The sequence below is a fragment of the Bos mutus genome, chromosome 7 (assembly GCF_027580195.1).
Source record: "Bos mutus isolate GX-2022 chromosome 7, NWIPB_WYAK_1.1, whole genome shotgun sequence".
Classification (NCBI taxonomy): domain Eukaryota; kingdom Metazoa; phylum Chordata; class Mammalia; order Artiodactyla; family Bovidae; genus Bos; species Bos mutus.
In genome coordinates this window covers 92,481,662-92,491,891 of record NC_091623.1, presented here as the reverse complement: position 1 = coordinate 92,491,891, position 10,230 = coordinate 92,481,662, and the positions used below count along the sequence as shown (strand labels likewise).

At 50.1% G+C, this 10,230-nt stretch overlaps 1 non-coding gene across 1 annotated transcript; it reads left to right on the top strand.

Moving 5' to 3' along the window:
* Window positions 1-2,343: 2,343 nt before the first annotated feature.
* LOC138988728 (U4 spliceosomal RNA) lies at window positions 2,344-2,481 on the top strand. The gene has a single exon (XR_011464983.1). It is a non-coding gene; the product is annotated as a U4 spliceosomal RNA (small nuclear RNA).
* Window positions 2,482-10,230: the final 7,749 nt, after the last annotated feature.

Sequence of the window (10,230 nt, the reverse complement as noted above, 5' to 3'; positions counted from 1 at the left end):
TGGCATAGAAGAGCCAGCCAAGCCATGATGGCAGGAGGATTGCCCTGAACCACTTCCTTCCACCCTGAAGCGGACCGTCATTCATCCTTCCTGGAACCAGTGAGCGCTCAGGATTCACACTTGTCTTCCTTGTCTACGGAGCCTCCACAGAGAAGGTACAGTAGTGGGGCCAGCTAAGACTTTTACACTTTCAGTTATTACATTTAGGGCTTTCATCCCTTTTTTTTTTTAATATATGGTATGAGGTAATCATGGGATGCTGATCAGCAGATTCATCGCTCTTATGCACTTGTACCACAGCACCCACAAGCAGTCGGCCTGGCAGAACATCAGAGCAACCTGTTGAATGCTCAGACGATGCCAGCAGCGGTACAACACCTGTGGGTTTGTACCTTGACAGGGTACTTGCTTTGGATAGCACTGTGTCCCCTCTACCTGGAAATTACAGGTCTCAGAACCCGCGTGGAAGTGGACTATCTCACTCTCAGATGTGCACAACTTTTCCTTCTTGTCCCCCGAACTTCAGGCTGTGCCAGTTAGAGGTCCTGGTTCCCAGAAAGGGAGAACTTACACCAGGGAACACAGTAATGTTTCCACTAAACCCAAGCACCTGAAGCTCCTCACACTAGGGGTGTGCGTGCACGCCCAGTTGTTCAGTTGTGTCTGACTCTTTGTGACCCCATGGACTGTAGCCCTCCAGGCCCCTCTGTCCATGGGATTTCCCAGGCAAGAATACTGGATTGAGTTGCCATTTCCTTCTCCAGGAGATCTTCCAGACCCAGGGATCGAACCAGTGTCTCCTATGTCTCCTGCATTGCAGGCAGATTCTTTACCCACTGAGCCATCAGGGAAGCCCCTATACCAGGGACCAATAGCCAAAAAGGGCATCACTGTACTGTTCAAGGTCATTGATCCTGGTTGCCAGGAGGAAGCATGGCTTTAGATAGAACACACATAGATATAATGAAGGCAGGGCAGGGTTCCCCTGGACCCAGTCAGGGGATTCATGGGGCATCTCTTAGACCGTCCCACCAGTGCTAATTGACAGTGCTATGCTAAGTCACTTCAGTTGTGTCCGACTCTGTGCGACCCCATAGACGGCAGCCCAACAGGCTCCCCCGTCCCTGGGATTCTCCAGGCAAGAACACTGGAGTGGGTTGCCATTTCCTTCTCCAATGCGTGAAAGTGAAAAGTGAAAGTGAAGTCGCTCAGTCATGTCTGACTCTCAGCGACCCCATGGACTGCAGCCTTCCAGGCTCCTCCATCCATGGGATTCTCCAGGCAAGAGTTTGGACAACCTCAAAAATGAAAATCCCCAAAGGGCAGATAATCAAAGAATCAGACCTTTCGGGGACAAGAGTCTGTATGATATCATCAGGCTAGTAGCCCAGATCTGCAACGGGCTAGTTGAGGGGAGGGGGAGCGAGAGATGACGTCATCAGTTTGGACTGAGGACCAGATACAGCTGTGGGTCCCTGGCTTGCTTCCTAACCCTCTCGCCTGTATCTTCCTTGAGATCCCATCTAGCACTATCTTAAAGGGGACTTGTTTACAGTGGACTGTACCTCCCTTTGAGGAAAACGAAGGTGATGACAACTTTGTTCTCATGAAAGAAAACAAGGGCACCGTGTTGCAGTAGGTAAGTCAGGTAAAACCAGAAGGCTCGAGGCGATCTCAGCAGCTCCAGTGGTGGGCTGCCTGGAGACACAAACCTTTCTTCTCAAATGCCTTGATTACCTCCTTGCTCTCTCTGATGCTGCCCCTCTGCTTTTAGGTTTAGACGAAAGGCCACGCTGTGCAGTTGCCGAGTGCCAACCTGGGACTGGGCAACAGAACCCAGAAGCTTGGGGTGCACCTTGACACTCGGCGGGCGGGGCTAGGTTGTGGGTAGGAACTGTGGGCCACTCCAAAGTGTGAATCTCCTCACAGCCTTCAGCAGAAGCCCCCCGCATGTTGCATGTCCACCGTGAAACGCAGCCGGGATCTCAGGGCAGTGCTCCCCCCGTCTGCACATCTTTTCTGCCCCCTGTCCCCTTTGTCTCACCCTTGGCCCCCTGGGTTTCACCTGAATCCTGGCCACAAACTGCTTCTAGAAGACCTAAGATGAGGGGTGTCTGAGAGCCATCTCCCCTCATGTGTCCCACGCCATGGTCACTGCTAGAGCCTGCCTGACCCCTCTAGTCCTGCTGCCAAAGCCAAAGAAATGGAGACAGGGGAAGGGGTGGGGGGCGGGGAGGGCAGGAACCAACCAAGGTCTTTCCAGTTGGGGTTTGTTGACAGAGGGGGTGGGCACCTGAGAAATGAAGGAGGGAGAGCAGAGAGGGTAGAAAGCTGAGTCCCCCCAGCTTTGTGCAGTGGCAATATCATAGCCAGTGAGATTTATCCAAGGCTCGATTATTGCCAAATGGAAAAAAAAGGAAGCTGAATCCCAGTGAGAGTTGTCTTCTGTAAACAGGTCTACGCAGGGAGCTTTGGGGAAGGAGTGGCTGGAGCCCAGAGGTGAGAAGGGAGGACAATATTTGCATCTGGCGGACATGCCCATCCCCGTAGAGCTGCAGTCTAGGTCCCCTGAGTCCCCTTCACATTCTTGGGAGGGGGAGTGTCTGATCCTCGGATGATGTGGACAGTAAAAACCGCAGAAGCGAGTAGGTAGTGCTGGGGGCGGGGGTGGGGGGGTGGGGAAGGCAGCCTCAAGCAGAAGGTCCAGAGCAGCGAACAGTGACCACTCCCTTTGCTAGTGCAAGCAGAGGGGCTGGATGAGGGCTGAGCGACCTCCCTCCTACCTGAGATCCCTCCCTCTCCTCTGGCTCCTCCACACCCCTCAATTTATAAACACTTCAAGTTTCTGGTACGACCCCATCTCCAGAGCACAGCCTCACAACTACAGTGGTGTTATGTGCCCCAGGAGGGACCGTCCCAGTGGCAATCTGGTGGTTTTCAGGGAGGCAGGGCAGGAGGAAGTTCAAGCAGAGACTAAGAGACCAAATGTCCCTAATGTCAGCTCTGGCCTCACCCTCCCTTTCTTTAGATGTGTGGGAAGTACTCCAGGCTGGGGCAGAAGTCCAGGCTTAAAACTGTTCTGCTTGAAGTACTGCCGGTATTTTATAACAACTATAAATGGATTATAACTTTTAAAATTTGCAAATCAGTATATTGTATACCTATAACTTACATAATATTGTATATGAACTATATTTCTATTTTTTTTTTTAAAGAAAGACTGTGTTCTGCTAGTTTCTGGGGTCTTCCCAGTCATTCTACCTCCAGGACAGATTCTATTTTTCTGCTTATTAAAGGCAGAAAGAGCAGCAGGTAGACCTGGGACCTGAGCCCCAGGCAGTCGGCCCTGCCCGCCTGGGCCACGTAAATGGGACTAGAGGGGGCCATCGAAGGAGAATTCTCATAAAAGTTTTGCCGCGTTGCATGACTTGCAGGCTCTTAGTTCCCTGACCAGGGACTGAACCTGGGCCATGGCAGTAAAAGCCCAGAATCCTAACCCCTAGGCCAGCAGGGAACTCCTGCAAAGTTTAAGGTATGCCTGTGCTGTCCAGTGTGGTAGCCACTAGCTACATGTGGCTATTTAAGTTTAAATTAATTACAATAAAATGAAATCACTCAGCTCCTCCGACTCACCAGCCATATGCCAGTGTCTCAATGGCCACATGTGGCTAGTGGCCACCATGTTGGACAGCACAGATCCAGAACATGCCCATCATTGTAGAAGGTTTTTTTGGACACCACTGCTGCCCATTAACCTTATATTTTCTTTCCAGCTTTGGGACTTCCCCGGCAGTCCAGTGATTAAGACTCCATGCTTCCATTGCAAGGAAGCTGGATCCATAAAAAAATTGTTTTCCAGCTTTATTGACAGAATCGTATGAATTTCAAGTATACAGTGCAATAGTTTGATATATGTTTATATGTATTGTAGAATGATTACCACAATGACATTTAGTTAACACATCTACCACTTCACATAGTTACCATTTTTTTGTGTGGTGAGAACATTTAAGATCTCCCTTAGCAAATTTCCAGGATTCGGTACAGTATTCTTAAATGTAGTCACTATGCTGACCATGAGATCCCTGCCCACAAAATGTACACATTGGGAAACAGAGCTGTGAGGGGGTGACCTGCCCGAGGTCCCGAGGGGAGCCAGTGCTAAAAGTGCAGGACTAGATGCCCTTCTTCAGCTGTCTAGCAGTGAAACTGCATTAAAATACCTCCTTGTAGATACAGCTCACATCAACAGCCTAGGGTGGAAGGAACGGGGCTCTAGTTCCAGGGGTGGGGATGGGGGTGGATGGGAGCTCTTCTGTGTTTATTCCTCCCCTCCCCCTCCCAGGGCTGCCCTGGCCCTCCAGGATAAAGGAGGCTCAGAAGCCTGGAACTCCCTCCCCTCCCCCACGATGACCTCATCCTCACAAAAATGTGAGGAGGGCACTGGGGAGGGGCTGTGTGGAGGGGAGTGTGGGTAAGGGAGATGGCACAGTCCTCAGGCCAGAACTGGGGGTGGGGAGGACTGCGCTCATCCTCACCAGTCTCCGTGCAGCCATCTTCCCAAAAATGCATCACCTGTCTAAACTCTTCTGAGAATGGAGACCAGAGCCCAACCAAGAACAAGAGTCTTCTTCACAGCCTGGCCCCTGAGGTCCCTTAATCTTGGGTGGCCTCAAACTCCCTGGGTCTTTGCTAAGTCTCTATTCCTCATGAGGCTTGCATCCCATTGTGATTCCTCTGCCTGACAGACCCTCCCTCCCACCCCCAATTAACTCCTAACCTTCTTTCTGATCTCAGCTTAAGCACAGCTTTCTGGACAGGCCTTTGCAGAACCCCAGACCAGGTCAGCTTCCTCTGTTACAAGTTGTTATAGTGCTCCGTCCAGAACAACCATTTTAGTGTGTACTAATACATTTATTTGGGGTTCTTTGATAACTGTCTCACTCCCCTAGTAGACCACACTCTGCAGTCTGTTTGTGCTCATTGTTATACCTAGTTGGGGAGTGAAAATTTCCCCTTCTACCCCTCTTGAGTTCTTGTGGCTGGACTAACAATAAAATTGACACAAGAGAGATTAACAGGAGAAAAAAGAAATTTTAATTCATGTACATGGAGGTCTCATAGAAATGGGACCTAAGAAGTAGCCAAAGCAGGTAGCTTTTGTACTTTATAGAGAAAGAAACAATAAATGTATGAGACTGACAGGACAAAGAAACTTGGGTTTGGGGTGCCCAATTAGTGAAGAATTTAAATAGCATTTGGTCTTGGGGCAGTAAATTAAAGAAGTAACAAGATTTGTTTATACAGGCTTCTTGGCCTGACCTTCTATCTTTGGTGATAAGGGCACCCTTCCACCTCCAGATGCAGGGAGGGCACCTTTCACATGAGAGATGGATTTCCTGCTTCCAGAGAGACAGAAAGGAAAGTCAGGGTGTCCCTCTTGCATTGGCTGTTTCTTAGGTAACTTTAATTCAAAAGAATCAATATGTCATTGAGGCATAGTTCGGGGTGGCCAACCATAGACCCCCAACAATCTCTAAACCCTTGAGCAGCAGTTGGTTCATAAGAGATGCTCAATAAAAATATGACAGATATCTAAGCATGGGGAGAAATGTGAGAAATAAATGAAATAATCGACGGGAGTGTTTCCTCCTGCAAAAAACATGCCCCTCAGAGCCCACCCCCAGCCCGACTGGCCTAAATGTGGGTGAGGTTGTGCCCTCTACCACATGGAACGGGAGTGAGATCTGGAGGCCACTGAAGACAATGGAGGTGATCGGGGGTGACAGGAAATTGGATGAGGAATAGCCAAATTGGTAGAACAGACAAGATGACAACCAGGGACCCTGGGGATGGCAGAAGTAGGACAAATACGTGCCCTAATTTGACAATGGATGCCACAGGATGATTGATTAAAACAAGATCATGGAATGTACCAGGGCGATGGGGTAACAAGTAAGCTGGTTGTATTCTGGAGTCACCGTGGAAGTGACTGGTGAAAATAGTGACAAAGAATAGGGAGTGTTTATGAACACTTAATTGTGTTTCATGCCCTTTGCACATATTATCTATATATTTCCATGGATAAATCTTTACAACAATCCTATGAGGAAGGTACTATTACTATCTCCACTTTGCAGAAAAGGAAACTGAAGCACTGAGATGTGAGTAACTTGCTCAGGTCCCAGAGCTGGTAGAGGTGTGGTCAGGATTTGACTTTAGAGGCTTTGCTCTTAATTACTACATCATACCATCCCCTTCCAGTGGGCAAAATGGTCTCCTAAGTGATGGGGGTTGTAGTAGTCAGTCTGTGGCGTGGGTGGGGAGGAGCAGAGACATCGGAAGGGCTATTAGAAAGTTCCCTTCCATACCACCACCCCTGCTTGGTTCTGCCCCTTCCTCTGCTCACTAGTGCCCCTTTATCCCACGTGTTAGGATTAAGGTTCACTAATGTCATGGTTCATTCTTACTCCTCTCTCCCTTCAAAATGCCAGAGAAGTTGAATCAAACTGCACAAAAAAGACCATGGCAGAGAGACAGACAGGGCTGGCTATGAGAAGGTTTTGGGGGAGATAGGTTATCAAGGAGAGGACCCAGACAACTGAGGTTTGTGAAGCACACGAAAGTGTTGCTGTATGTTATAAGGTCATTTGAGAGATGAAACACTGGAGAACCTGTTCATTCTTTTTGGTTTCTGGGCTGTACCTTATTGATAAAACCATAGCTCCATGCATACTCTGGGTCATGTAAGCCCTGCAGCTTATGTTTGGATTAGACCAGAGCAGGCAGATCAGACGATGATGGTTGGCAACACAGTCCCTCTTGCCAGGGTGAACTTGTGGGAGTCCGGCGTTAAAGTTTGGAGAGGGTTCTTTCCAAGTAGTACCACAGATGATACCCCAAAAGGCAAAGGCAACTCAGCCCAGACTGCCAGCCATGGCTGTCCCTGGAGTATAAAGTGAGTTCCCTGGCACTGCCTGGATTTGCCGATCTTGCTGTAGGTAGACTCCGTGGTCAGTGAGAATGAAGGAGGTCTGGCTAAGGAGCAGGGATCCAAGAAACTGCCCCCCCAGCCCCCCGCCGGGAGGAACCCCTTCAAGGGACAAGAGCCACCATCCTGTCTCACTTTCATTCCTAAGAGGTGGCTCATCCTGCACACTACCATTCCCCCTGCTCTCTCCCAGGATGCCTTCAGCTCTTCCAGGACATTCTGTGACCATTCTCTGTCCCTAATTTCTCTGACCCTTGGTCCCAATCATCTTGGAGGGTGTGCACTCCGACAAGGAGAGAGCTGACTTGGTGCTTCCCCCATTCTTAAGTATTCAGAGGAAATATCAACCCCAGAAGCCCATGCTCCTCTTCCATGAGGCCCTTGATTTCCCTTTGCTCATTCATGAAGGTCGGGGCTGACACCAGCTGCAGGCTCACTCCAGAGCCCCGGTGCCCTCACCCCATACCTGGTCAGCCGGTCGGTGCTCTCCTGGGGGGCTGGAGGCGGGTAGAGGACAGCCTCGACCTCTCAGTTCTGGACTGCAGCTCCAAAGAGGGGAGCTTGGGAAAAGATCCCTTGGACCCAAGTCCAGGATCACAGAGGCATCAACCCTTATCTTCAGGAGCCTGGGATGCCTTCATTTCCTGCCTTCAATCTCACTACTCACCTCTGTCTTGGCCTATTTCTGCCCCTAAGAAGGCTGAGAATGGGAAAGGGGGTGGGGAAGGAAACACCCACACTTCCCCCCAGAACTCTGAGGCTCAGGGACACCCCGTCTTTCAGCTCCCAGTGACCCTGGAATTAAAGAGCTCTCCTTGCTCCACTGTGCCCAGGCTACAGGAATCCCCTGAGTCTGTCCTGTCCCCTCAGTGATAGACTGTGAGGCCACAGAGAGACACAGCGGCACACAGAGACAGAGACAGAGATCAGAGAAACTGAGAAGAGCCAGGGAGAAAGAGGAAAGGAAGATATCACCCAAGCGCCAGATGCTCCACTGGCCCCAAAGGGTTGAGTCAGAGAAGGGAAGTGGGGTCTGAGGGAGCTGGGTCCCTCTGCAGCTCTGCCCTGACCTTCTGACTCAAGTGTTCTTAACTTGGAGTCACTGAACTTGGATGGGAAAAAAATTACATTATTTTCACTAATCTCTAGCTGAAATGTAGCACGTCCGTCCTTCATTTATAACAGGAATTACAAACCAGTCCTATTAGCCATAACTATGACTTTGTCACCAGTAGAAATCATATATATTTTTGTATCAGATTGCAGCATTGCAGGTATTTTGAAATATCATTTATGCTCATCACTGCTTCAAAATTATGTGAGGCATCAACCTACCGCTAGATCTTATTTAAAGCATTAATACAGAAGCACATATATTATTATATCACTTAAAATCATTTTATAAGTGTATTTCAATATAATTGGTTTCCTTTGTAATCCTACATATTTCATCTTATGCATTTTAAAAACATTCTTCTGAGACTGGGTCCATACATTTTGCCAGATTGTCAAAGGGGAGCCTGACATACACAAAAATAGGCTCAGAACCCCTGTATCTGGGTCCTGACCAGGACCCCCAGCACCCATCCCTCAAGCTCCCTGTGCCTGAACTAATTTACCCAACTCTCCTCTCTTGTTGAGTTACTCTGAATCCTCCAAGAAGAAGCTGCCAAGGCAGGATGAAATGTGCAAGGATTTGAGTAAAGCAAATGCCTGTGAAAGAGGAAGGGAGTCAGGAGCTAGCTGGGAGATCTATGAAAGAGAGGGAAGGAAGGAAGGTTGAGAGGAAATATCCTAGGGGGAAATCTCTAGTCAATGTCCGCTGTCAGGGGAGCCACCTATCTCCCAAGATTAGACCTGTCTTAGGATCTCCACTGAGCTGGGTCACTGGCTGGGAGCTTCCCAGGGGGAAGCTGGCATTAGAGTAGAAGCTGATAGATTTCAGAGAGAACCAGCCAAAGCCCTTGGTCAATTTTCACTCCTTATAGTTGGAGTTCTATGAAGAGCCTTCTCCTGGCCTCCCCAGTTACCCATCCAGTACAAAGGCATTCAGAAAACTCTTCTTATTTGTAAAATTGAGGTGGTAAAATTCCCTATCTTAAGGGTTGTGGTGAAAATGAATCAAAATTTGCAAAGCAGTGTTTGCACAGGGCCTGGGGCCTAGTCAGTGCTCAATAATTGGTAGCCATTATTATGGCCATTTTAAGTATTGTTATCATTCTCCTTCTCAGCTAGAAGGGCTCCAGGATGCTGGAAATGGCTGCCCAGTTCCAAGCTGGGGCAACGGGGAGAGGAGGGGGCACTTCCCCGCATTCCCTTCACCTTCCCCGGGTGGCAGGGGTCTTCCCCTAGCTACTGACTGACAGTTCCTGTGTCTGCTGACTCACAGCCAACTTCCTCTCATACAAACAGGAAAGCAAAGCCGGCCAGCGGGTGTCCCCCCCCCCCACCACCCCCCAACACCACGCACAGCTAAAGGCCAGCCCAGCTCTGAGGGGAAGTGCCTCAGGCCCTGGGGACAGGCTCCAAGGCTGGGGCTCCAGGCAAGATGCCGAGAAGGGAGAGGAGCAGGTTATCCTCAGGCCTTCTTCTCACCACTCCCCTCCAAATTGCAATAGGGAGGTGGGAAGAAGGGGCTTCACCCCAGGATGAAAAGGCTGCTTGCTGGGTAACCGTGCTGACAGGGCACCACCTTTATCTTAAAGGGCAGCCGCAAAGCCTGGTTTGGGAGTAAGGATGTTGCCTTGCTGCCCTGCATGCCTGGGAGGAAACCTATACCAGGCGCTTGAAGAGGGAGAAGCAGTTGAGGGCTTCTCTGCTGGGCCTCGGCCTCTTTCCCCCAAGTCAGATGGCGGGGCTTCTGAAGGTTTGCCAGCATGGAAGGCTGTGGATATCCATCCGTGACTTGTGGATGTCAGCTTCTGTTCCCCGTTAACTGGGTACCAGAGTCCAGCCACCCTGCTGGGCGTGGGAGAGGTGGTGCCCTGGGGACTTAGGGCCCGATGCTTTCCCTCCCCTTTTGACAAGACGGACGGGGAGGGAACGGCGGCGGGGATGCAAAGCTGTCCCTCGCAGCACTCTTCTTCTCTCTCTTGTTCTACCCTTGTCCCCAGTTCCGTCTAGTCTCTGCCTCTTTGTCCCGCTCTTTAAGGCTGACTCGGCCTCCAACCCTGTTCCGGCCCCCCCGCCCTTTCTGGGCCCCTAAAGGGGCTGAGCTGGTTAGGCTGTGAGATAAGCAC